The 26,896-nt window shown below is 44.5% G+C and overlaps 16 non-coding genes across 16 annotated transcripts; all 16 read right to left on the minus strand.

Annotated features, from left to right (window-relative positions):
* Window positions 1-11,980: 11,980 nt before the first annotated feature.
* On the minus strand, window positions 11,981-12,052 carry trnap-cgg (transfer RNA proline (anticodon CGG)). Its single transcript has one exon. It is a non-coding gene; the product is annotated as a tRNA-Pro (tRNA).
* An 861-nt stretch (window positions 12,053-12,913) lies between these two features.
* Window positions 12,914-12,985, minus strand: trnap-cgg (transfer RNA proline (anticodon CGG)). Its single transcript has one exon. It is a non-coding gene; the product is annotated as a tRNA-Pro (tRNA).
* An 861-nt stretch (window positions 12,986-13,846) lies between these two features.
* On the minus strand, window positions 13,847-13,918 carry trnap-cgg (transfer RNA proline (anticodon CGG)). Its single transcript has one exon. It is a non-coding gene; the product is annotated as a tRNA-Pro (tRNA).
* Window positions 13,919-14,779: 861 nt separating this feature from the next.
* Window positions 14,780-14,851, minus strand: trnap-cgg (transfer RNA proline (anticodon CGG)). Its single transcript has one exon. It is a non-coding gene; the product is annotated as a tRNA-Pro (tRNA).
* An 862-nt stretch (window positions 14,852-15,713) lies between these two features.
* Window positions 15,714-15,785, minus strand: trnap-cgg (transfer RNA proline (anticodon CGG)). The gene has a single exon. It is a non-coding gene; the product is annotated as a tRNA-Pro (tRNA).
* Window positions 15,786-16,647: 862 nt separating this feature from the next.
* trnap-cgg (transfer RNA proline (anticodon CGG)) lies at window positions 16,648-16,719 on the minus strand. The gene has a single exon. It is a non-coding gene; the product is annotated as a tRNA-Pro (tRNA).
* Window positions 16,720-17,580: 861 nt separating this feature from the next.
* trnap-cgg (transfer RNA proline (anticodon CGG)) lies at window positions 17,581-17,652 on the minus strand. Its single transcript has one exon. It is a non-coding gene; the product is annotated as a tRNA-Pro (tRNA).
* Window positions 17,653-18,502: 850 nt separating this feature from the next.
* Window positions 18,503-18,575, minus strand: trnap-cgg (transfer RNA proline (anticodon CGG)). The gene has a single exon. It is a non-coding gene; the product is annotated as a tRNA-Pro (tRNA).
* Window positions 18,576-19,436: 861 nt separating this feature from the next.
* trnap-cgg (transfer RNA proline (anticodon CGG)) lies at window positions 19,437-19,508 on the minus strand. The gene has a single exon. It is a non-coding gene; the product is annotated as a tRNA-Pro (tRNA).
* An 861-nt stretch (window positions 19,509-20,369) lies between these two features.
* Window positions 20,370-20,441, minus strand: trnap-cgg (transfer RNA proline (anticodon CGG)). Its single transcript has one exon. It is a non-coding gene; the product is annotated as a tRNA-Pro (tRNA).
* Window positions 20,442-21,303: 862 nt separating this feature from the next.
* Window positions 21,304-21,375, minus strand: trnap-cgg (transfer RNA proline (anticodon CGG)). Its single transcript has one exon. It is a non-coding gene; the product is annotated as a tRNA-Pro (tRNA).
* Window positions 21,376-22,236: 861 nt separating this feature from the next.
* trnap-cgg (transfer RNA proline (anticodon CGG)) lies at window positions 22,237-22,308 on the minus strand. The gene has a single exon. It is a non-coding gene; the product is annotated as a tRNA-Pro (tRNA).
* Window positions 22,309-23,170: 862 nt separating this feature from the next.
* trnap-cgg (transfer RNA proline (anticodon CGG)) lies at window positions 23,171-23,242 on the minus strand. The gene has a single exon. It is a non-coding gene; the product is annotated as a tRNA-Pro (tRNA).
* An 862-nt stretch (window positions 23,243-24,104) lies between these two features.
* trnap-cgg (transfer RNA proline (anticodon CGG)) lies at window positions 24,105-24,176 on the minus strand. Its single transcript has one exon. It is a non-coding gene; the product is annotated as a tRNA-Pro (tRNA).
* An 861-nt stretch (window positions 24,177-25,037) lies between these two features.
* trnap-cgg (transfer RNA proline (anticodon CGG)) lies at window positions 25,038-25,109 on the minus strand. Its single transcript has one exon. It is a non-coding gene; the product is annotated as a tRNA-Pro (tRNA).
* An 861-nt stretch (window positions 25,110-25,970) lies between these two features.
* trnap-cgg (transfer RNA proline (anticodon CGG)) lies at window positions 25,971-26,042 on the minus strand. The gene has a single exon. It is a non-coding gene; the product is annotated as a tRNA-Pro (tRNA).
* Window positions 26,043-26,896: the final 854 nt, after the last annotated feature.

Here is a 26,896-nt window from a genome sequence, read left to right on the forward strand (position 1 = left end):
ACCCAACACACCTCCAGGCTGTGTAAGGACTATTTGACCAAGAAGGAGAGTGATGGAGTGCTGCCTCAGTGACCTGGCCTCCACAATCACCCGACCTCAACCCAATTGAGATGGTTTGGGATGATTTGGACTGCAGAGTGAAGGAAAAACAACCAATAAGTGCTCAGCATATGTGGGAACTCCTTCAAGACCGTTGGAAAAGCATTCCAGGTGAAACTGGTTGAGAGAATGCCAAGAGTGTGCAAAGCTGTCATCAAGGCAAAGGGTGGCTATTTTGAAGAATCTAATATCTAAAATATTTGTTTAACACTTTTTTGGTTAGTACATGATTCCATGTGTTATTTCAAAGTTTTGATATCTTCACTATTATTCTAGAAAGTATGAAATAGTACAAATAAAGACAATCCCTGGAATGAGTAGGTGTGTCCAAACTTTTGACTAGTACTGTACATCTTTCCTCCTATCCAGCATTCGTCAGTGCTCCCCTCTCATTCTCTCTCCTCCTCTGCCCCTCCTCTGACAAATTTGCCTAGCTATGCACTTGGACAAAGGCTTTGGTCATCATCTCTGCCTTTTCCTTTTCATCTGTTACTGCCATATCCTCCCCACTCGTCAACAATGGATAATACCACTCCTTTCTCACCCCTTTCATCCTCCTAATCATCCCCCACACTTTTCCCATTGGTGTCACCCTTCCAGTGGTGTCACAGAACCAACGCCAACATGACCTCTTTGTGTGACGGATAGTTGTCCTCGCCAGGGCCTGGGCCTGCTTATACTGAATCAGATGTTGGAAGTTATGTGTCCTTTTCAGTACTCTAAATGCCATGTTCCTACTCCTCACCATTGCCCCTCACTCCTCCGTCCACCATGGGGCTGCTTTCCTCCTCCCAATGCCTGAAGTCTTAGGTATAGCCTCAGTAGCTGCCCCGACTAAAGATGTTCTCAAACAGTTATTCACACTATCCACTTCCTCTCTCATTCCATCACCTCCTGAAGCTGGTCCCACTTTGCCCTTCCGAACATCCACCTGCCTACTCATCCACTGACATGTCCTCCTCCCTCCGGTCTACTGTGCATACTATAGGGTAATGATTACTCCCTACTGTCGACTCCTCCCATACCTCCCACTCACAGATTCCTGCCATGACACTAAATACCAGAGTGAGGTCCATGAACTAAAAAATATCAGAAAGTCTCGATTTACAAATATTTTTTTTAATGTTTTATTTCACCTTTATTTAATTAACCAGGTAGGCCAGTTGAGAAAAAGTTTTAGATTACAACTGTAACCTGGCCAAGTTAATGAAGAAGTTTGAAAAAAACAACAACACATGGGATAAACAAACGTAGAGTCAATAAAACATTAGAACATCTGTAAACAGTGTTTGCAAATGAAGTAAGGAGATAAGGCAATAAATAGTCCACAGTGGAGCAGTAATTACAATTTAACAATTCTGTAGTGATAGATGTACAGTTGAGGATGTGCAAGTAGAAATATTGGTGTGCAGAAGAGCAGAAAAAAAACAAAAAAACAAAAATGGGGATATGGTAGGTAGTTGGGTGGATGGGCTATTTAGAGATGTGCTGGACGCCACGTGTTTCTCTGTAAAATGCACTGATGTCATACCCACTAGTACACAATGGATTAGCAGTCCATTGCCTCAATCACTCATCGACCTCGTCCTGTGTGCCAACCAGTTGCCCAAGAACCACCTGTCTTGGATTGTTAAAGGCTCTACAAACAGGGTCGTCCGGGGTTTGAACACAGGACCTCTTGCTTCTGAAGTGAGTGTTGGTGGTATACTTGTGAACATAGCTATCTTCCAAGCAGTTGACCAGGTTTCAGTTAAAATACTCTGTAATTCATCTGCTGAGTCTTTCAGATTCAATCTTCATTAGCTGTAACAGCAAGAAACAAATTAAGAAAGAGCTAAATGTAGATTTTAACAATGAAAAAGTAGGCATCAAAATCTACACTTTACAGTGTCCCAAAACTTTTTGGAGTTAGAGCTACAGGATGCAAATTTCTGTTTGAAAAAGCTAGCCTTTGCTTTCCTGACTGATTGCGTGTATTGGTTCCTGACGTCTCTGAAAGTTGCATTTCACGGAGACTCTTTGATGGTATTGCAGTCCGCGACATGATGTTTTTGTGCTGGTCAAGGGCAGTCAGGTCTGTAGTGAACCAAAGGCTATATCTGTTCTTAGTTCTACATTTTTTGAAAGGGGCATGCTTATTTAAGACGGTGAGGAAATAACTTTTAAAGAACCACCAGGCATCCTCGACTGATGGGATGAGGTCAATATCCTTCCAGGATACCTGGGCCAGGTCGATTAGAAAGGCCTGCTCGCAGAAGTGTTTTAGAGAGCGTTTGACAGTGATGAGGGGTGGACGTTTGACCACGGACCCGTAGCGGATGCAGGCAATGAGGCAGTGATCGCTGAGATCCTGATTGAAAACATCAGAGGTGTTTTTGGAGGGCAAGTTGGTCAGGATAATATCGATGAGGGTGCCCATGTTTACGGATTTAGGGTTGTACCTGGTGGTTTCCTTGAAAATATGTGTGAGATTGAGGTCATCTAGCTTAGATTGTAGGACTGATAGGGTGTTAAGCATATCCCAGTTTAGGTCACCTAACAGAACAAACTCTGAAGATAGATGGGGGGCAATCAATTCATATATAGTGTAAAGGGCACAGCTGGGAGCTGAGGGGGGTCTATTACAAGCGGCAACAGTGAGAGACTAATTTCTGGACAGATTCATTTTTAAAATTAGAAGCTCGAACTGTTTGGGCATAGACCTGGAAAGTATGACATAACTTTGCAAGCTATCTCTGCAGTAGATTGCAACTCCTCCCCATTTGGCAGTTCTATCTTTACGGAAAATGTTGTAGTTGGGTATGGAAGTCTCAGAATTTTTGGTGGCCTTCCTAAGAAAGGATTTAGACACGGCAAGGACATCAGGGTTGGCGGAGTGTGCTATAGCAGTGAGTAAAACAAACTTAGGGAGGAGGCTTCTGATGTTAACATTGCATGAAACCAAGGCTTTTTCGAAGTCAGAAGTCAACAAATGAGAGTGCCTGGGGACACGCAGGGACTGGGTTAGCCTCCACATCACCCGAGGAACAGAGGAGGAGTAGGATGAGGGTACGGCTAAAGGCTAGCAAAACTGGTCGTCTAGTGCGTTGGGGTCAGAGAATAAAAGGTGCAGATTTCTGGGCGTGGTAGAATAGATTCAGGGCATAATGTGCAGACAGGGGTATGGTGGGGTGCGGGTACAGTGGAGGTAAGCCCAGGCACTGAGTGATGATAACAGAAATTGCATCTCTGGACACGCTGGTTATACTGGGTGAGGTCACCGCATGTGTGGGAGGTGGGACAAAGGAGGTATCTAAGGCATGTACAGTGGGACTAGGGGCCCCGCAGTAAACCAAGACAATGATAATTATCCTAAACAACAGTATACAAGGCATATTGACATTTGAGAGAGACATAAAGTGAGGCATAAAGCAATCACAAGTGTTGATTGGGAGAGCTAGCTAAGTCAACAATGGGTAAGACAACAACAGCTAATCAGCTAAGACAACAACAACAGGTATAATGGCGATGAATGGGCAGAGAGGGTCGGTTAACTACACACTGGGCCTGAGTTCGGGGCTAGGGCCGACAGATGAACAGAGGTAAACAAAGTGGAGTACCGTGATAAATGAACAGTCCAGCAGGCATCAGCTATGTAGCCAAGTGATCATAGGGTCCAGTGTCACGCTAGCACGCGGGAGAAACAGCGTTTAAAGTTAGCAGTCCGGGGTAAGTAGAATCGTCTGCTCCGTCGTCCGGCAAAGGCCGGTTGATGGCACAGCTACGTCTGTGGACCAGTCGTGGTGGTACGGCGCCATGTCGACGAAGGGACCATGACAAAGGGCGAAAGAGGTATTGTAGTGGTGTTAATTTTATTTGCTAGCCAGGAGATGCGCCTGGCTCAGGGCTAGCTTTGGGGCTGGGTCACTCAGTGGCAGCTAGCTAGCTGTGATGATCAATGGTCAATGGTTTACGGCAGGAATCTGGAATTGTAGACCGAGGCTAGCAGGTATTATCCAGGCTTAAAAAACGGCTGGTTCCTGAGCAGAGGGTAAAGACCGCTAGCAGTGGCTAACAATGGCTAAATAGCTAGTATCTTAGCTAATTAGCTGGCTACCTTCTGATGAAAGTTTTGGCTATAGGGTCTAAAGAAATTGTGGATCCGTGTCACATTGAGTGAGGCGGGTTACCGGAAGGTATATTTATTTAAAAATGGAAAAAGAGATTGAAAAATAAATTGGAATATATACAAAAAATATGAAAAATTTAAAAAGTAAACGAGAGGGACAACAAACCACGTCTGCACTGCTACCCCATCTTGGATTGAATCTAGCCTTTCCAGTGAGGTCCGGGCTGCCGAACCATACGCTATACTGCCATAGTTTATTACAGATCAGATCAATGCAACATAGATGGCCCTCAATGAGGAACTCCCAGCCCCCCACATTTAGCACCTTCTTACACTTTCCCACCACTCTCTCAATGTGTTCTGCCCAGGTCAGCCTAGTGTCAAAGTACACCCCAAGGAATCTGAAGGCCCCCACCTCCAAGTTTCTCCCATATAACCTCAAGCGTACCTCATCTCCCACCTTCCTCCCACCCACTCTGATGTGGCGATACTAGCCCCCTGCTCTCCAGGAAGTAAGTTAGCCTCTCATTCATTCCGTAATCCTACATACATGTTAAAGCTATTGGCTGATAGCTTGTTGGCCTCGTTTGGTCCTCCCCTGGCTTCCAGATTGGTACCACTACTTCCTCCTTCCAGCAGCCTGGTAGTTTCCCCTCCTCCCACACCCAGTTGTACAACACCAATTCCTTATCCAGTGCTTCATCACTAGATGGGCCAATATAACATAGCACACCTCATCTTTCTCAGGGGAAGTTAACCCAGCCTTACCTATTGCCCTTTTCATATCTGCCAAGGTAAATGGTGCATTCAACGCATAATTTACAGTACCAGTCAAAAGTTTGGACACACCTACTCATTCAAGGATTTTTCTTTATTTGCACTATTTTCAAAATTGTAGAATAATAATGAAGACATCAAAACTATGAAATAACACATTATGTGTTGAATTATGTAGTAACCAAAAAAGTGTTAAACAAATCAAAACATATTTTGTATTTGAGATTCTACAAAGCAGCCACCCTTTGCCTTGATGACAGCTTTGCACACTCTTGGCATTCTCTCTACCAGCTTCATTAAATAGTCACATGGAATGCATTTCAATTAACAGTGTGCCTTGTTAAAAGTTAATATGTGGGATTTCTTTCCTTCTTAATGCATTTGAGACAATCAGTTGTGTTATGACATGGTAGAGGTGGTATACAGAAGATAGCCCTATTTGGTAAGAGACCAAGTCCATATTATGGCAAGAACAGATCAAATAAGCAAAGAGAAACGACAGTCCTGTCACACCCTGATATGTTTCACCTGTCTTTGTGCTTGTCTCCACCCCCCACAAGGTGTCTTCCACCTCCCCTCATTATTCCCTTTGTATTTATACCTGCGTTTTCTGTTTGGCTGTTGCCAGTTCGTCTTGTCCCGCCAAGTCAAGTCCTATCGGTGTGTTCCCGTGTTTCCTGTGCTCTAGTTTTTGTTTTTCCCAATTCTGACCTTTCTGCCTGTCCTGACCCTGATCCTGCCTGCCGTCCTGTACCTGCCTGATTCTGATTTGGATTACGACTTTTTGCCTGCCTTGACTTACCTTTTACCTGCCCCGACTATAATAAATTCTGAGACGCGTATTATCCGCCTCCTGTGTCTACATCTGGGTCTTAGCCTGAGCCTTGATAGTAGGAACTAGCCATAACTGACCCAGCAGACTCGGACCTGTTCCGCAACGCTGTCTCCTCCCAAGGAGCCACCATTGGAAGACACAATGAGTTACTGCAAAGCCTTATGGAGGAACTCCATACCCTGGCAGAACGCCATGACCATGCATTCAGTACATTGCTGGAGCAATTCCGCGGATTCCCTACTAGGCAGCAAGCCATAACAGTAATCCTCCAGACTCTCTGCAACCCTGCCACCAGCGGTGCTTCTTCCCAGCCTAGAACCTCGCTTACCTCCTCTGGAGCGCTATGTTAGAGATTCTGGAACCTGCCAGGATTTTCTCTCCCAGTGCTCCCTCATCTTCGAGCTGCAGCCTTCTTCATTCTCCTCGGAAAGCTTGAAGATAGCGTACCTCATAAAGCTGATGTCCGGGAGGGCATTCGCCTGGGCTGCGGCAGTGTGAGAGCAACAGTCCACTGATTGCCTCAGTCTGGAGGAGTTTGTGGCGGAGGTACGAAAGTGTTAGATTATCCGTTGTCTGGGAGCGAGGCTGCTCGTCAGCTGCTCCAACTACATCAAGACTCCCATAGTGTGGCAGGCTATGCAGTGGATTTTCACACGTTGGCAGCCGAGAGTGCCTGGAATCCATAATCCCTTTTCGACATGTTCCTTCACTGATTATCAGAGGAGGTTAAAGACGAGCTCGCAGCCCGGGAGCTTCCCATGGATTTCGACTCCCTCATCGCATTGACCTTAAGGATCGATGGGCGGCTACTGGAACATAGAAGGGACAGGAGGTCTGTTCCAAGTCACACTCGCTTGTCCGCTGCTCCCACCTTGCCTCAGAGGAATCCCGGAAGTTCCCAACGTCCACCTTACCGAGAGAATCCGAGGTCACCCGAGTGCTCACGGGAATCACAGAGGGCAGTCGACTCGCCTCCTACAGAGCCCAAGCTACTGGGAAGGGCTAGATTGTCTCTGGATGAACATTTACGCAGGTTGAGCACCAGGAGCTGTCGGTATTGTGGGACTACAGGACATTATATTTCTTTCTGTGTGCTCATTGACTCTGGGGCCAACGAGAGCTTTAATTAACAACGCTACCTTGGTGTCGGAGCTGGGAATCTCCACTCAACCCCTCTCCATTCCCATGGACATCAGAGCGCTGGATGGGCGCTCTATTGGCAGAGTCACCTGCAATACGGTTCCCATCAACCTGCGAGTATCAGCAAATCACAGTGAGTCTATGCAGTTCCATCTCATAGAATCTCCTAATGTACCTGTGGTTTTGGGGTATTCATGGCTCCAGGAGCACAATCTCCTGATCAACTGGGCTACTGGTTCTATCGTGGGTTGGAGCCCATTCCGCCATGTCCAGTGTCTTAAGTCGGCACAGCCTGACCCGGGACTTCTTCCTGCAGGCTTGGGAGAAGCCTCGGATCTCTCCCTGTCGGTCCAGAAACCAAGACTCTCTCACTGCAGGGAGTGTTCGTCCATCTGCCTCTTCCGCGTGTATGCCTGTGTATCGACTATTGGGGCCTTAATTACATCACGGTTAAAAATCTCCTTGGCTGTCGAACCTCTTCAGGGAGCGACCATCTTCTCAAAATTGGATCTTCGGAACGCCTACCATCTGGTTCGGATACGGGAAGACAGCCTTTAACATGGCTAGTGGGCACTATGAGTACTTTGTCATGTCATTTGGACTGACCAACGCTCCAGGCACTGGTCAACAATGTGCTCTGGGACATGCTGAACCGGTTTGTGTTTGTCTACCTCAACGACGTCCTTGTGTTTTTCTGTTCAGCTCAAGAGCATGTCCAACAGATCCTTCAGCGTCTCCTGGATAACCAGATTTTTATTAAAGCAGACAAGTGTGAATTACATCGCTCCACCATCTCCTTCCTATGATACGTCATTGCTGCAGGACATATACAGATGGATCTAGACAAGGTGAGAGTGGTAGTGGATTGGCCTCAAGCCACATCCATAGTGCAGCTGCAAAATTTCCTGGGATTTGCTAACTTCTACCGCCGCTTCACCCGGGGTTACAGCACCCTGGCTTCCCCCCTCTCAGCACTCACCTCTCCCAAGGTTCTATTCATGTGTTCTCCAGCAGCTGACTGGGCATTCTTGGACCTCAAACATTGATTCACTACAGCCCCCATCTTAATCCATACGGACCAGTTTGTGGTGGAGGTCGACGCCTCAGATGTCAGAGTGGGGGCCACCCTGTCTCAGCGCTCTGACCAGGACCAAAAGCTGCACCCCTGCGCTTTTCTCTCCCATTGTCTTACCCCTGCTGAGAGGAATTAAGATGTGGGAAATCGAGAACTCCTGGCATTGGAGGGGTGGAGGTACTGGTTGGAGGGGGCAGAACATCCAATCTTAGTGTGGACTGTAAGACCCTGTAATATCTCTGTACCGCCAAGCTCCTCAATTCTAGGAAGGCTCGTTCGGCCCTGTTATTCACCCATTTCAATTTCCCTCTCTCCTACCGCCCGGGGTCCAAGAATGTGAAGCCTGACGTACTCTCACGCTGTTACTCCGTCTGACCCCGAGACCATCCTCCCCACCTCCTGTCTAGCAGCTGCACTTGTCTGGGGTATAGAGAGCCTGGTGCCTAAGTCGCAGCGTTCCCGGGGGGGGGGGGGGGGGGGGGGGTCCGGCTTACCGGATGTTTGTCCAGGACTCTGCCCGTTCCCAGGTCCTGGAATGGTCACATTCCTCGAGACTGACCTGCCATCCAGGCTCCCGTCGTACCATGTCTTTCATTCGACAACGCTTTTGTTGGCCTTCCGTGGTTCCTGATGTCTCCGCATTAATCACCGCCTGCACTGTGTGTGCATAAAATAAGACTCTGCGTCAAGCTCCGGCTGACCTTCTTCAACCACTCCCTGTTCCTCATCGCCCCTGGTTACATATATCCCTGGACTTTGTTACTGATCTCCCTCCATCAGATGGCAGCACCACGATAATGACGGTGTTGGATAGGTTTTCTAAAGCCACCCGTTTAATTACCCTTCCCAAGTTACCCTCAGCCAAGGAGACAGCTCATGTCATGGTGCAGCACGTCTTCCGGATCCATGGACTTCCAGTCGACATGGTCTCCGATTGTGGTCCTCAGTTCTCATCCCGGTTCTGGAAGGCATTCTGCACCCTTATTGGGTCATCGGCCAGCCTGTCCTCTGGTTTTCACCCCCAGACCTGGAGACGGCTCTTCATTGCTTCGTCTCCCCCAATCCAAGAAACATGAGCAATGGGCATTAGACCGGTGGAAATCTGTTCTTTGGTCTGATGAGTGCAAATTTGAGATTTGTGGTTTCAAACATTGTCTTTTTGAGAAGAATTCTAGGTGAACAGATCTCCACGTGTGTGGTTCCCACCATGAAGCATGGAGGAGGAGATGTGATGGTGTGGGGGTGCTTTGCTGGTGACACGGTCAGTGATTTATTTAGAATTCTAGGCACACTTAACCAGCATGTATACCAAAGCATTCTGCAGTGATACGCCATCCCATCTGGTTTGCGCTTAGTGGGACTATCATTTGTTTTTCAACAGGACAATGACCCAACACACCTCCAGGCTGTGTAAGGACTATTTGACCAAGAAGGAGAGTGATGGAGTGCTGCCTCAGTGACCTGGCCTCCACAATCACCCGACCTCAACCCAATTGAGATGGTTTGGGATGATTTGGACTGCAGAGTGAAGGAAAAACAACCAATAAGTGCTCAGCATATGTGGGAACTCCTTCAAGACCGTTGGAAAAGCATTCCAGGTGAAACTGGTTGAGAGAATGCCAAGAGTGTGCAAAGCTGTCATCAAGGCAAAGGGTGGCTATTTTGAAGAATCTAATATCTAAAATATTTGTTTAACACTTTTTTGGTTAGTACATGATTCCATGTGTTATTTCAAAGTTTTGATATCTTCACTATTATTCTAGAAAGTATGAAATAGTACAAATAAAGACAATCCCTGGAATGAGTAGGTGTGTCCAAACTTTTGACTAGTACTGTACATCTTTCCTCCTATCCAGCATTCGTCAGTGCTCCCCTCTCATTCTCTCTCCTCCTCTGCCCCTCCTCTGACAAATTTGCCTAGCTATGCACTTGGACAAAGGCTTTGGTCATCATCTCTGCCTTTTCCTTTTCATCTGTTACTGCCATATCCTCCCCACTCGTCAACAATGGATAATACCACTCCTTTCTCACCCCTTTCATCCTCCTAATCATCCCCCACACTTTTCCCATTGGTGTCACCCTTCCAGTGGTGTCACAGAACCAACGCCAACATGACCTCTTTGTGTGACGGATAGTTGTCCTCGCCAGGGCCTGGGCCTGCTTATACTGAATCAGATGTTGGAAGTTATGTGTCCTTTTCAGTACTCTAAATGCCATGTTCCTACTCCTCACCATTGCCCCTCACTCCTCCGTCCACCATGGGGCTGCTTTCCTCCTCCCAATGCCTGAAGTCTTAGGTATAGCCTCAGTAGCTGCCCCGACTAAAGATGTTCTCAAACAGTTATTCACACTATCCACTTCCTCTCTCATTCCATCACCTCCTGAAGCTGGTCCCACTTTGCCCTTCCGAACATCCACCTGCCTACTCATCCACTGACATGTCCTCCTCCCTCCGGTCTACTGTGCATACTATAGGGTAATGATTACTCCCTACTGTCGACTCCTCCCATACCTCCCACTCACAGATTCCTGCCATGACACTAAATACCAGAGTGAGGTCCATGAACTAAAAAATATCAGAAAGTCTCGATTTACAAATATTTTTTTTAATGTTTTATTTCACCTTTATTTAATTAACCAGGTAGGCCAGTTGAGAAAAAGTTTTAGATTACAACTGTAACCTGGCCAAGTTAATGAAGAAGTTTGAAAAAAACAACAACACATGGGATAAACAAACGTAGAGTCAATAAAACATTAGAACATCTGTAAACAGTGTTTGCAAATGAAGTAAGGAGATAAGGCAATAAATAGTCCACAGTGGAGCAGTAATTACAATTTAACAATTCTGTAGTGATAGATGTACAGTTGAGGATGTGCAAGTAGAAATATTGGTGTGCAGAAGAGCAGAAAAAAAACAAAAAAACAAAAATGGGGATATGGTAGGTAGTTGGGTGGATGGGCTATTTAGAGATGTGCTGGACGCCACGTGTTTCTCTGTAAAATGCACTGATGTCATACCCACTAGTACACAATGGATTAGCAGTCCATTGCCTCAATCACTCATCGACCTCGTCCTGTGTGCCAACCAGTTGCCCAAGAACCACCTGTCTTGGATTGTTAAAGGCTCTACAAACAGGGTCGTCCGGGGTTTGAACACAGGACCTCTTGCTTCTGAAGTGAGTGTTGGTGGTATACTTGTGAACATAGCTATCTTCCAAGCAGTTGACCAGGTTTCAGTTAAAATACTCTGTAATTCATCTGCTGAGTCTTTCAGATTCAATCTTCATTAGCTGTAACAGCAAGAAACAAATTAAGAAAGAGCTAAATGTAGATTTTAACAATGAAAAAGTAGGCATCAAAATCTATTAGATCTCATTTCATTTGATCCGATTGACGCACCGGTATGTGAATAAAAAAAAAAACATTGGAATCTGTCAGTATTAAACTAGAAATGTCACGTATTTTGCACTGGATGCTTCTCAATGCTACCATAACTGCTGATGTCACACCTCTGCATCTTTGGTGAAATGTGGCAGAGCGAGAGCAATATTTGACAAAACATGACACATCCCGGGAAATCAGTCTTCTCATACAAATGTCTGTAGCTTCCGAAGGGTTTGACCTACAACATAGTTTGACCATTCTATGGAAAGGGGAGACTCTCGCAAACACAATGCTGTTCTCAGTTTTGCTCTACGACCCACACAAATGTCACGGGACTCGTCTGAAGGTAACCTATGTCCTGGTAAAATTACAGATTTTTTAACCAAGGAAGAAATTAATAAATGTTGTGCAATGCTGAAGCCTATAGTGCAGAGCACAATGGATTAGCAGTCCATTGCCTTATTCACTCATCCACCTGGTCCTGCACTCCAGTGGTGGAAGTCGTCCCTCCAACCAGTTGCCCAAGATCCGCCTGTCTCAGATTGTTAAAGGCTCTTTAAAAGTGCTCATCCGGGATTTGAACCCGGGACCTCTCGCACCCGAAGCGAGAATCATACACCTAGACCAACGAGCCATTTATTTCAAGACATTGTTTTGCAGTCGCCAGCAATGACGGTGAGGACATGGATTGACGGGTCGATGTTGCCAGGCCACAGTGAATCACGTGAGTGCTGGTGGTATACTTGTGAGCATAGCTATCTTCCAAGCAGTTGACCAGGTTTCAGTTCAAATACTCTGTAATTCATCTGCTGAGTCTTTCAGATTCAATCTTCATTAGCTGTAACAGCAAGAAACAAATTAAGAAAGAGCTAAATGTAGATTTTAACAATGAAAAAGTAGGCATCAAAATCTATTGGATCTCATTTCATTTGATCCGATTGACGCACCGGTATGTGAATAAAAAACAACAACTTTGGATTCTGTCAGTATTAAACTAGAAATGTCACGTATTTTGCACTGGATGCTTCTCAATGCTACCATAACTGCTGATGTCACACCTCTGCATCTTTGGTGAAATGTGGCAGAGCGAGAGCAATATTTGACAAAACATGACACATCCCGGGAAATCAGTCTTCTCATACAAATGTCTGTAGCTTCCGAAGGGTTTGACCTACAACATAGTTTGACCATTCTATGGAAAGGGGAGACTCTCGCAAACACAATGCTGTTCTCAGTTTTGCTCTACGACCCACACAAATGTCACGGGACTCGTCTGAAGGTAACCTATGTCCTGGTAAAATTACAGATTTTTTAACCAAGGAAGAAATTAATAAATGTTGTGCAATGCTGAAGCCTATAGTGCAGAGCACAATGGATTAGCAGTCCATTGCCTTATTCACTCATCCACCTGGTCCTGCACTCCAGTGGTGGAAGTCGTCCCTCCAACCAGTTGCCCAAGATCCGCCTGTCTCAGATTGTTAAAGGCTCTTTAAAAGGGCTCATCCAGGATTTGAACCCGGGACCTCTCGCACCCGAAGCGAGAATCATACCCCTAGACCAACGAGCCATTTATTTCAAGACATTGTTTTGCAGTCGCCAGCAATGACGGTGAGGACATGGATTGACGGGTCGATGTTGCCAGGCCACAGTGAATCACGTGAGTGCTGGTGGTATACTTGTGAGCATAGCTATCTTCCAAGCAGTTGACCAGGTTTCAGTTCAAATACTCTGTAATTCATCTGCTGAGTCTTTCAGATTCAATCTTCATTAGCTGTAACAGCAAGAAACAAATTAAGAAAGAGCTAAATGTAGATTTTAACAATGAAAAAGTAGGCATCAAAATCTATTGGATCTCATTTCATTTGATCCGATTGACGCACCGGTATGTGAATAAAAAAAAAAAACATTGGAATCTGTCAGTATTAATCTAGAAATGTCACGTATTTTGCACTGGATGCTTCTCAATGCTACCATAACTGCTGATGTCACACCTCTGCATCTTTGGTGAAATGTGGCAGAGCGAGAGCAATATTTGACAAAACATGACACATCCCGGGAAATCAGTCTTCTCATACAAATGTCTGTAGCTTCCGAAGGGTTTGACCTACAACATAGTTTGACCATTCTATGGAAAGGGGAGACTCTCGCAAACACAATGCTGTTCTCAGTTTTGCTCTACGACCCCCACAAATGTCACGGGACTCGTCTGAAGGTAACCTATGTCCCGGTAAAATTACAGATTTTTTAACCAAGGAAGAAATTAATAAATGTTGTGCAATGCTGAAGCCTATAGTGCAGAGCACAATGGATTAGCAGTCCATTGCCTTATTCACTCATCCACCTGGTCCTGCACTCCAGTGGTGGAAGTCGTCCCTCCAACCAGTTGCCCAAGATCCGCCTGTCTCAGATTGTTAAAGGCTCTTTAAAAGGGCTCATCCGGGATTTGAACCCGGGACCTCTCGCACCCGAAGCGAGAATCATACACCTAGACCAACGAGCCATTTATTTCAAGACATGGTTTTGCAGTCGCCAGCAATGACGGTGAGGACATGGATTGACGGGTCGATGTTGCCAGGCCACAGTGAATCACGTGAGTGCTGGTGGTATACTTGTGAGCATAGCTATCTTCCAAGCAGTTGACCAGGTTTCAGTTCAAATACTCTGTAATTCATCTGCTGAGTCTTTCAGATTCAATCTTCATTAGCTGTAACAGCAAGAAACAAATTAAGAAAGAGCTAAATGTAGATTTTAACAATGAAAAAGTAGGCATCAAAATCTATTGGATCTCATTTCATTTGATCCGATTGACGCACCGGTATGTGAATAAAAAACAACAACTTTGGATTCTGTCAGTATTAAACTAGAAATGTCACGTATTTTGCACTGGATGCTTCTCAATGCTACCATAACTGCTGATGTCACACCTCTGCATCTTTGGTGAAATGTGGCAGAGCGAGAGCAATATTTGACAAAACATGACACATCCCGGGAAATCAGTCTTCTCATACAAATGTCTGTAGCTTCCGAAGGGTTTGACCTACAACATAGTTTGACCATTCTATGGAAAGGGGAGACTCTCGCAAACACAATGCTGTTCTCAGTTTTGCTCTACGACCCCCACAAATGTCACGGGACTCGTCTGAAGGTAACCTATGTCCTGGTAAAATTACAGATTTTTTAACCAAGGAAGAAATTAATAAATGTTGTGCAATGCTGAAGCCTATAGTGCAGAGCACAATGGATTAGCAGTCCATTGCCTTATTCACTCATCCACCTGGTCCTGCACTCCAGTGGTGGAAGTCGTCCCTCCAACCAGTTGCCCAAGATCCGCCTGTCTCAGATTGTTAAAGGCTCTTTAAAAGGGCTCATCCAGGATTTGAACCCGGGACCTCTCGCACCCGAAGCGAGAATCATACCCCTAGACCAACGAGCCATTTATTTCAAGACATTGTTTTGCAGTCGCCAGCAATGACGGTGAGGACATGGATTGACGGGTCGATGTTGCCAGGCCACAGTGAATCACGTGAGTGCTGGTGGTATACTTGTGAGCATAGCTATCTTCCAAGCAGTTGACCAGGTTTCAGTTCAAATACTCTGTAATTCATCTGCTGAGTCTTTCAGATTCAATATTCATTAGCTGTAACAGCAAGAAACAAATTAAGAAAGAGCTAAATGTAGATTTTAACAATGAAAAAGTAGGCATCAAAATCTATTGGATCTCATTTCATTTGATCCGATTGACGCACCGGTATGTGAATAAAATAAAAAAAACATTGGAATCTGTCAGTATTAAACTAGAAATGTCACGTATTTTGCACTGGATGCTTCTCAATGCTACCATAACTGCTGATGTCACACCTCTGCATCTTTGGTGAAATGTGGCAGAGCGAGAGCAATATTTGACAAAACATGACACATCCCGGGAAATCAGTCTTCTCATACAAATGTCTGTAGCTTCCGAAGGGTTTGACCTACAACATAGTTTGACCATTCTATGGAAAGGGGAGACTCTCGCAAACACAATGCTGTTCTCAGTTTTGCTCTACGACCCCCACAAATGTCACGGGACTCGTCTGAAGGTAACCTATGTCCTGGTAAAATTACAGATTTTTTAACCAAGGAAGAAATTAATAAATGTTGTGCAATGCTGAAGCCTATAGTGCAGAGCACAATGGATTAGCAGTCCATTGCCTTATTCACTCATCCACCTGGTCCTGCACTCCAGTGGTGGAAGTCGTCCCTCCAACCAGTTGCCCAAGATCCGCCTGTCTCAGATTGTTAAAGGCTCTTTAAAAGGGCTCATCCAGGATTTGAACCCGGGACCTCTCGCACCCGAAGCGAGAATCATACCCCTAGACCAACGAGCCATTTATTTCAAGACATTGTTTTGCAGTCGCCAGCAATGACGGTGAGGACATGGATTGACGGGTCGATGTTGCCAGGCCACAGTGAATCACGTGAGTGCTGGTGGTATACTTGTGAGCATAGCTATCTTCCAAGCAGTTGACCAGGTTTCAGTTCAAATACTCTGTAATTCATCTGCTGAGTCTTTCAGATTCAATATTCATTAGCTGTAACAGCAAGAAACAAATTAAGAAAGAGCTAAATGTAGATTTTAACAATGAAAAAGTAGGCATCAAAATCTATTGGATCTCATTTCATTTGATCCGATTGACGCACCGGTATGTGAATAAAATAAAAAAAACATTGGAATCTGTCAGTATTAAACTAGAAATGTCACGTATTTTGCACTGGATGCTTCTCAATGCTACCATAACTGCTGATGTCACACCTCTGCATCTTTGGTGAAATGTGGCAGAGCGAGAGCAATATTTGACAAAACATGACACATCCCGGGAAATCAGTCTTCTCATACAAATGTCTGTAGCTTCCGAAGGGTTTGACCTACAACATAGTTTGACCATTCTATGGAAAGGGGAGACTCTCGCAAACACAATGCTGTTCTCAGTTTTGCTCTACGACCCACACAAATGTCACGGGACTCGTCTGAAGGTAACCTATGTCCCGGTAAAATTACAGATTTTTTAACCAAGGAAGAAATTAATAAATGTTGTGCAATGCTGAAGCCTATAGTGCAGAGCACAATGGATTAGCAGTCCATTGCCTTATTCACTCATCCACCTGGTCCTGCACTCCAGTGGTGGAAGTCGTCCCTCCAACCAGTTGCCCAAGATCCGCCTGTCTCAGATTGTTAAAGGCTCTTTAAAAGGGCTCATCCAGGATTTGAACCCGGGACCTCTCGCACCCGAAGCGAGAATCATACCCCTAGACCAACAAGCCATTTATTTCAAGACATTGTTTTGCAGTCGCCAGCAATGACGGTGAGGACATGGATTGACGGGTCGATGTTGCCAGGCCACAGTGAATCACGTGAGTGCTGGTGGTATACTTGTGAGCATAGCTATCTTCCAAGCAGTTGACCAGGTTTCAGTTCAAATACTCTGTAATTCATCTGCTGAGTCTTTCAGATTCAATATTCATTAGCTGTAACAGCAAGAAACAAATTAAGAAAGAGCTAAATGTAGATTTTAACAATGAAAAAGTAGGCATCAAAATCTATTGGATCTCATTTCATTTGATCCGATTGACGCACCGGTATGTGAATAAAATAAAAAAACATTGGAATCTGTCAGTATTAAACTAGAAATGTCACGTATTTTGCACTGGATGCTTCTCAATGCTACCATAACTGCTGATGTCACACCTCTGCATCTTTGGTGAAATGTGGCAGAGCGAGAGCAATATTTGACAAAACATGACACATCCCGGGAAATCAGTCTTCTCATACAAATGTCTGTAGCTTCCGAAGGGTTTGACCTACAACATAGTTTGACCATTCTATGGAAAGGGGAGACTCTCGCAAACACAATGCTGTTCTCAGTTTTGCTCTACGACCCACACAAATGTCACGGGACTCGTCTGAAGGTAACCTATGTCCCGGTAAAATTACAGATTTTTTAACCAAGGAAGAAATTAATAAATGTTGTGCAATGCTGAAGCCTATAGTGCAGAGCACAATGGATTAGCAGTCCATTGCCTTATTCACTCATCCACCTGGTCCTGCACTCCAGTGGTGGAAGTCGTCCCTCCAACCAGTTGCCCAAGATCCGCCTGTCTCAGATTGTTAAAGGCTCTTTAAAAGGGCTCATCCAGGATTTGAACCCGGGACCTCTCGCACCCGAAGCGAGAATCATACCCCTAGACCAACGAGCCATTTATTTCAAGACATTGTTTTGCAGTCGCCAGCAATGACGGTGAGGACATGGATTGACGGGTCGATGTTGCCAGGCCACAGTGAATCACGTGAGTGCTGGTGGTATACTTGTGAGCATAGCTATCTTCCAAGCAGTTGACCAGGTTTCAGTTCAAATACTCTGCTGAGTCTTTCAGATTCAATCTTCATTAGCTGTAACAGCAAGAAACAAATTAAGAAAGAGCTAAATGTAGATTTTAACAATGAAAAAGTAGGCATCAAAATCTATTGGATCTCATTTCATTTGATCCGATTGACGCACCGGTATGTGAATAAAAAAAAAAAACATTGGAATCTGTCAGTATTAATCTAGAAATGTCACGTATTTTGCACTGGATGCTTCTCAATGCTACCATAACTGCTGATGTCACACCTCTGCATCTTTGGTGAAATGTGGCAGAGCGAGAGCAATATTTGACAAAACATGACACATCCCGGGAAATCAGTCTTCTCATACAAATGTCTGTAGCTTCCGAAGGGTTTGACCTACAACATAGTTTGACCATTCTATGGAAAGGGGAGACTCTCGCAAACACAATGCTGTTCTCAGTTTTGCTCTACGACCCACACAAATGTCACGGGACTCGTCTGAAGGTAACCTATGTCCTGGTAAAATTACAGATTTTTTAACCAAGGAAGAAATTAATAAATGTTGTGCAATGCTGAAGCCTATAGTGCAGAGCACAATGGATTAGCAGTCCATTGCCTTATTCACTCATCCACCTGGTCCTGCACTCCAGTGGTGGAAGTCGTCCCTCCAACCAGTTGCCCAAGATCCGCCTGTCTCAGATTGTTAAAGGCTCTTTAAAAGGGCTCATCCAGGGATTTGAACCCGGGACCTCTCGCACCCGAAGCGAGAATCATACCCCTAGACCAACGAGCCATTTATTTCAAGACATTGTTTTGCAGTCGCCAGCAATGACGGTGAGGACATGGATTGACGGGTCGATGTTGCCAGGCCACAGTGAATCACGTGAGTGCTGGTGGTATACTTGTGAGCATAGCTATCTTCCAAGCAGTTGACCAGGTTTCAGTTCAAATACTCTGTAATTCATCTGCTGAGTCTTTCAGATTCAATCTTCATTAGCTGTAACAGCAAGAAACAAATTAAGAAAGAGCTAAATGTAGATTTTAACAATGAAAAAGTAGGCATCAAAATCTATTGGATCTCATTTCATTTGATCCGATTGACGCACCGGTATGTGAATAAAAAAAAAAAACATTGGAATCTGTCAGTATTAAACTAGAAATGTCACGTATTTTGCACTGGATGCTTCTCAATGCTACCATAACTGCTGATGTCACACCTCTGCATCTTTGGTGAAATGTGGCAGAGCGAGAGCAATATTTGACAAAACATGACACATCCCGGGAAATCAGTCTTCTCATACAAATGTCTGTAGCTTCCGAAGGGTTTGACCTACAACATAGTTTGACCATTCTATGGAAAGGGGAGACTCTCGCAAACACAATGCTGTTCTCAGTTTTGCTCTACGACCCCCACAAATGTCACGGGACTCGTCTGAAGGTAACCTATGTCCCGGTAAAATTACAGATTTTTTAACCAAGGAAGAAATTAATAAATGTTGTGCAATGCTGAAGCCTATAGTGCAGAGCACAATGGATTAGCAGTCCATTGCCTTATTCACTCATCCACCTGGTCCTGCACTCCAGTGGTGGAAGTCGTCCCTCCAACCAGTTGCCCAAGATCCGCCTGTCTCAGATTGTTAAAGGCTCTTTAAAAGGGCTCATCCGGGATTTGAACCCGGGACCTCTCGCACCCGAAGCGAGAATCATACCCCTAGACCAACGAGCCATTTATTTCAAGACATTGTTTTGCAGTCGCCAGCAATGACGGTGAGGACATGGATTGACGGGTCGATGTTGCCAGGCCACAGTGAATCACGTGAGTGCTGGTGGTATACTTGTGAGCATAGCTATCTTCCAAGCAGTTGACCAGGTTTCAGTTCAAATACTCTGTAATTCATCTGCTGAGTCTTTCAGATTCAATCTTCATTAGCTGTAACAGCAAGAAACAAATTAAGAAAGAGCTAAATGTAGATTTTAACAATGAAAAAGTAGGCATCAAAATCTATTGGATCTCATTTCATTTGATCCGATTGACGCACCGGTATGTGAATAAAAAAAAAAAACATTGGAATCTGTCAGTATTAAACTAGAAATGTCACGTATTTTGCACTGGATGCTTCTCAATGCTACCATAACTGCTGATGTCACACCTCTGCATCTTTGGTGAAATGTGGCAGAGCGAGAGCAATATTTGACAAAACATGACACATCCCGGGAAATCAGTCTTCTCATACAAATGTCTGTAGCTTCCGAAGGGTTTGACCTACAACATAGTTTGACCATTCTATGGAAAGGGGAGACTCTCGCAAACACAATGCTGTTCTCAGTTTTGCTCTACGACCCCCACAAATGTCACGGGACTCGTCTGAAGGTAACCTATGTCCCGGTAAAATTACAGATTTTTTAACCAAGGAAGAAATTAATAAATGTTGTGCAATGCTGAAGCCTATAGTGCAGAGCACAATGGATTAGCAGTCCATTGCCTTATTCACTCATCCACCTGGTCCTGCACTCCAGTGGTGGAAGTCGTCCCTCCAACCAGTTGCCCAAGATCCGCCTGTCTCAGATTGTTAAAGGCTCTTTAAAAGGGCTCATCCGGGATTTGAACCCGGGACCTCTCGCACCCGAAGCGAGAATCATACCCCTAGACCAACGAGCCATTTATTTCAAGACATTGTTTTGCAGTCGCCAGCAATGACGGTGAGGACATGGATTGACGGGTCGATGTTGCCAGGCCACAGTGAATCACGTGAGTGCTGGTGGTATACTTGTGAGCATAGCTATCTTCCAAGCAGTTGACCAGGTTTCAGTTCAAATACTCTGTAATTCATCTGCTGAGTCTTTCAGATTCAATCTTCATTAGCTGTAACAGCAAGAAACAAATTAAGAAAGAGCTAAATGTAGATTTTAACAATGAAAAAGTAGGCATCAAAATCTATTGGATCTCATTTCATTTGATCCGATTGACGCACCGGTATGTGAATAAAAATAAAAAAACATTGGAATCTGTCAGTATTAAACTAGAAATGTCACGTATTTTGCACTGGATGCTTCTCAATGCTACCATAACTGCTGATGTCACACCTCTGCATCTTTGGTGAAATGTGGCAGAGCGAGAGCAATATTTGTCAAAACATGACACATCCCGGGAAATCAGTCTTCTCATACAAATGTCTGTAGCTTCCGAAGGGTTTGACCTACAACATAGTTTGACCATTCTATGGAAAGGGGAGACTCTCGCAAACACAATGCTGTTCTCAGTTTTGCTCTACGACCCCCACAAATGTCACGGGACTCGTCTGAAGGTAACCTATGTCCCGGTAAAATTACAGATTTTTTAACCAAGGAAGAAATTAATAAATGTTGTGCAATGCTGAAGCCTATAGTGCAGAGCACAATGGATTAGCAGTCCATTGCCTTATTCACTCATCCACCTGGTCCTGCACTCCAGTGGTGGAAGTCGTCCCTCCAACCAGTTGCCCAAGATCCGCCTGTCTCAGATTGTTAAAGGCTCTTTAAAAGGGCTCATCCGGGATTTGAACCCGGGACCTCTCGCACCCGAAGCGAGAATCATACCCCTAGACCAACGAGCCATTTATTTCAAGACATTGTTTTGCAGTCGCCAGCAATGACGGTGAGGACATGGATTGACGGGTCGATGTTGCCAGGCCACAGTGAATCACGTGAGTGCTGGTGGTATACTTGTGAGCATAGCTATCTTCCAAGCAGTTGACCAGGTTTCAGTTCAAATACTCTGTAATTCATCTGCTGAGTCTTTCAGATTCAATCTTCATTAGCTGTAACAGCAAGAAACAAATTAAGAAAGAGCTAAATGTAGATTTTAACAATGAAAAGTAGGCATCAAAATCTATTGGATCTCATTTCATTTGATCCGATTGACGCACCGGTATGTGAATAAAAATAAAAAAACATTGGAATCTGTCAGTATTAAACTAGAAATGTCACGTATTTTGCACTGGATGCTTCTCAATGCTACCATAACTGCTGATGTCACACCTCTGCATCTTTGGTGAAATGTGGCAGAGCGAGAGCAATATTTGACAAAACATGACACATCCCGGGAAATCAGTCTTCTCATACAAATGTCTGTAGCTTCCGAAGGGTTTGACCTACAACATAGTTTGACCATTCTATGGAAAGGGGAGACTCTCGCAAACACAATGCTGTTCTCAGTTTTGCTCTACGACCCCCACAAATGTCACGGGACTCGTCTGAAGGTAACCTATGTCCCGGTAAAATTACAGATTTTTTAACCAAGGAAGAAATTAATAAATGTTGTGCAATGCTGAAGCCTATAGTGCAGAGCACAATGGATTAGCAGTCCATTGCCTTATTCACTCATCCACCTGGTCCTGCACTCCAGTGGTGGAAGTCGTCCCTCCAACCAGTTGCCCAAGATCCGCCTGTCTCAGATTGTTAAAGGCTCTTTAAAAGGGCTCATCCGGGATTTGAACCCGGGACCTCTCGCACCCGAAGCGAGAATCATACCCCTAGACCAACGAGCCATTTATTTCAAGACATTGTTTTGCAGTCGCCAGCAATGACGGTGAGGACATGGATTGACGGGTCGATGTTGCCAGGCCACAGTGAATCACGTGAGTGCTGGTGGTATACTTGTGAGCATAGCTATCTTCCAAGCAGTTGACCAGGTTTCAGTTCAAATACTCTGTAATTCATCTGCTGAGTCTTTCAGATTCAATCTTCATTAGCTGTAACAGCAAGAAACAAATTAAGAAAGAGCTAAATGTAGATTTTAACAATGAAAAAGTAGGCATCAAAATCTATTGGATCTCATTTCATTTGATCCGATTGACGCACCGGTATGTGAATAAAAATAAAAAAACATTGGAATCTGTCAGTATTAAACTAGAAATGTCACGTATTTTGCACTGGATGCTTCTCAATGCTACCATAACTGCTGATGTCACACCTCTGCATCTTTGGTGAAATGTGGCAGAGCGAGAGCAATATTTGTCAAAACATGACACATCCCGGGAAATCAGTCTTCTCATACAAATGTCTGTAGCTTCCGAAGGGTTTGACCTACAACATAGTTTGACCATTCTATGGAAAGGGGAGACTCTCGCAAACACAATGCTGTTCTCAGTTTTGCTCTACGACCCCCACAAATGTCACGGGACTCGTCTGAAGGTAACCTATGTCCCGGTAAAATTACAGATTTTTTAACCAAGGAAGAAATTAATAAATGTTGTGCGATGCTGAAGCCACTAGTGCAGAGCACAATGGATTAGCAGTCCATTGCCTTATTCACTCATCCACCTGGTCCTGCACTCCAGTGGTGGAAGTCGTCCCTCCAACCAGTTGCCCAAGATCCGCCTGTCTCAGATTGTTAAAGGCTCTTTAAAAGGGCTCATCCGGGATTTGAACCCGGGACCTCTCGCACCCGAAGCGAGAATCATACCCCTAGACCAACGAGCCATTTATTTCAAGACATTGTTTTGCAGTCGCCAGCAATGACGGTGAGGACATGGATTGACGGGTCGATGTTGCCAGGCCACAGTGAATCACGTGAGTGCTGGTGGTATACTTGTGAGCATAGCTATCTTCCAAGCAGTTGACCAGGTTTCAGTTCAAATACTCTGTAATTCATCTGCTGAGTCTTTCAGATTCAATCTTCATTAGCTGTAACAGCAAGAAACAAATTAAGAAAGAGCTAAATGTAGATTTTAACAATGAAAAAGTAGGCATCAAAATCTATTGGATCTCATTTCATTTGATCCGATTGACGCACCGGTATGTGAATAAAAATAAAAAAACATTGGAATCTGTCAGTATTAAACTAGAAATGTCACGTATTTTGCACTGGATGCTTCTCAATGCTACCATAACTGCTGATGTCACACCTCTGCATCTTTGGTGAAATGTGGCAGAGCGAGAGCAATATTTGTCAAAACATGACACATCCCGGGAAATCAGTCTTCTCATACAAATGTCTGTAGCTTCCGAAGGGTTTGACCTACAACATAGTTTGACCATTCTATGGAAAGGGGAGACTCTCGCAAACACAATGCTGTTCTCAGTTTTGCTCTACGACCCCCACAAATGTCACGGGACTCGTCTGAAGGTAACCTATGTCCCGGTAAAATTACAGATTTTTTAACCAAGGAAGAAATTAATAAATGTTGTGCGATGCTGAAGCCACTAGTGCAGAGCACAATGGATTAGCAGTCCATTGCCTTATTCACTCATCCACCTGGTCCTGCACTCCAGTGGTGGAAGTCGTCCCTCCAACCAGTTGCCCAAGATCCGCCTGTCTCAGATTGTTAAAGGCTCTTTAAAAGGGCTCATCCGGGATTTGAACCCGGGACCTCTCGCACCCGAAGCGAGAATCATACCCCTAGACCAACGAGCCATTTATTTCAAGACATTGTTTTGCAGTCGCCAGCAATGACGGTGAGGACATGGATTGACGGGTCGATGTTGCCAGGCCACAGTGAATCACGTGAGTGCTGGTGGTATACTTGTGAGCATAGCTATCTTCCAAGCAGTTGACCAGGTTTCAGTTCAAATACTCTGTAATTCATCTGCTGAGTCTTTCAGATTCAATCTTCATTAGCTGTAACAGCAAGAAACAAATTAAGAAAGAGCTAAATGTAGATTTTAACAATGAAAAAGTAGGCATCAAAATCTATTGGATCTCATTTCATTTGATCCGATTGACGCACCGGTATGTGAATAAAAAAAAAAAACATTGGAATCTGTCAGTATTAAACTAGAAATGTCACGTATTTTGCACTGGATGCTTCTCAATGCTACCATAACTGCTGATGTCACACCTCTGCATCTTTGGTGAAATGTGGCAGAGCGAGAGCAATATTTGTCAAAACATGACACATCCCGGGAAATCAGTCTTCTCATACAAATGTCTGTAGCTTCCGAAGGGTTTGACCTACAACATAGTTTGACCATTCTATGGAAAGGGGAGACTCTCGCAAACACAATGCTGTTCTCAGTTTTGCTCTACGACCCCCACAAATGTCACGGGACTCGTCTGAAGGTAACCTATGTCCCGGTAAAATTACAGATTTTTTAACCAAGGAAGAAATTAATAAATGTTGTGCGATGCTGAAGCCACTAGTGCAGAGCACAATGGATTAGCAGTCCATTGCCTTATTCACTCATCCACCTGGTCCTGCACTCCAGTGGTGGAAGTCGTCCCTCCAACCAGTTGCCCAAGATCCGCCTGTCTCAGATTGTTAAAGGCTCTTTAAAAGGGCTCATCCGGGATTTGAACCCGGGACCTCTCGCACCCGAAGCGAGAATCATACCCCTAGACCAACGAGCCATTTATTTCAAGACATTGTTTTGCAGTCGCCAGCAATGACGGTGAGGACATGGATTGACGGGTCGATGTTGCCAGGCCACAGTGAATCACGTGAGTGCTGGTGGTATACTTGTGAGCATAGCTATCTTCCAAGCAGTTGACCAGGTTTCAGTTCAAATACTCTGTAATTCATCTGCTGAGTCTTTCAGATTCAATCTTCATTAGCTGTAACAGCAAGAAACAAATTAAGAAAGAGCTAAATGTAGATTTTAACAATGAAAAGTAGGCATCAAAATCTATTGGATCTCATTTCATTTGATCCGATTGACGCACCGGTATGTGAATAAAAAATAAAAAACATTGGAATCTGTCAGTATTAAACTAGAAATGTCACGTATTTTGCACTGGATGCTTCTCAATGCTACCATAACTGCTGATGTCACACCTCTGCATCTTTGGTGAAATGTGGCAGAGCGAGAGCAATATTTGTCAAAACATGACACATCCCGGGAAATCAGTCTTCTCATACAAATGTCTGTAGCTTCCGAAGGGTTTGACCTACAACATAGTTTGACCATTCTATGGAAAGGGGAGACTCTCGCAAACACAATGCTGTTCTCAGTTTTGCTCTACGACCCCCACAAATGTCACGGGACTCGTCTGAAGGTAACCTATGTCCCGGTAAAATTACAGATTTTTTAACCAAGGAAGAAATTAATAAATGTTGTGCGATGCTGAAGCCACTAGTGCAGAGCACAATGGATTAGCAGTCCATTGCCTTATTCACTCATCCACCTGGTCCTGCACTCCAGTGGTGGAAGTCGTCCCTCCAACCAGTTGCCCAAGATCCGCCTGTCTCAGATTGTTAAAGGCTCTTTAAAAGGGCTCATCCGGGATTTGAACCCGGGACCTCTCGCACCCGAAGCGAGAATCATACCCCTAGACCAACGAGCCATTTATTTCAAGACATTGTTTTGCAGTCGCCAGCAATGACGGTGAGGACATGGATTGACGGGTCGATGTTGCCAGGCCACAGTGAATCACGTGAGTGCTGGTGGTATACTTGTGAGCATAGCTATCTTCCAAGCAGTTGACCAGGTTTCAGTTCAAATACTCTGTAATTCATCTGCTGAGTCTTTCAGATTCAATCTTCATTAGCTGTAACAGCAAGAAACAAATTAAGAAAGAGCTAAATGTAGATTTTAACAATGAAAAGTAGGCATCAAAATCTATTGGATCTCATTTCATTTGATCCGATTGACGCACCGGTATGTGAATAAAAAATAAAAAACATTGGAATCTGTCAGTATTAAACTAGAAATGTCACGTATTTTGCACTGGATGCTTCTCAATGCTACCATAACTGCTGATGTCACACCTCTGCATCTTTGGTGAAATGTGGCAGAGCGAGAGCAATATTTGTCAAAACATGACACATCCCGGGAAATCAGTCTTCTCATACAAATGTCTGTAGCTTCCGAAGGGTTTGACCTACAACATAGTTTGACCATTCTATGGAAAGGGGAGACTCTCGCAAACACAATGCTGTTCTCAGTTTTGCTCTACGACCCCCACAAATGTCACGGGACTCGTCTGAAGGTAACCTATGTCCCGGTAAAATTACAGATTTTTTAACCAAGGAAGAAATTAATAAATGTTGTGCGATGCTGAAGCCACTAGTGCAGAGCACAATGGATTAGCAGTCCATTGCCTTATTCACTCATCCACCTGGTCCTGCACTCCAGTGGTGGAAGTCGTCCCTCCAACCAGTTGCCCAAGATCCGCCTGTCTCAGATTGTTAAAGGCTC

Source organism: Oncorhynchus kisutch, linkage group LG19 (genome assembly GCF_002021735.2).
Source record: "Oncorhynchus kisutch isolate 150728-3 linkage group LG19, Okis_V2, whole genome shotgun sequence".
Classification (NCBI taxonomy): Eukaryota; Metazoa; Chordata; class Actinopteri; order Salmoniformes; family Salmonidae; genus Oncorhynchus; species Oncorhynchus kisutch.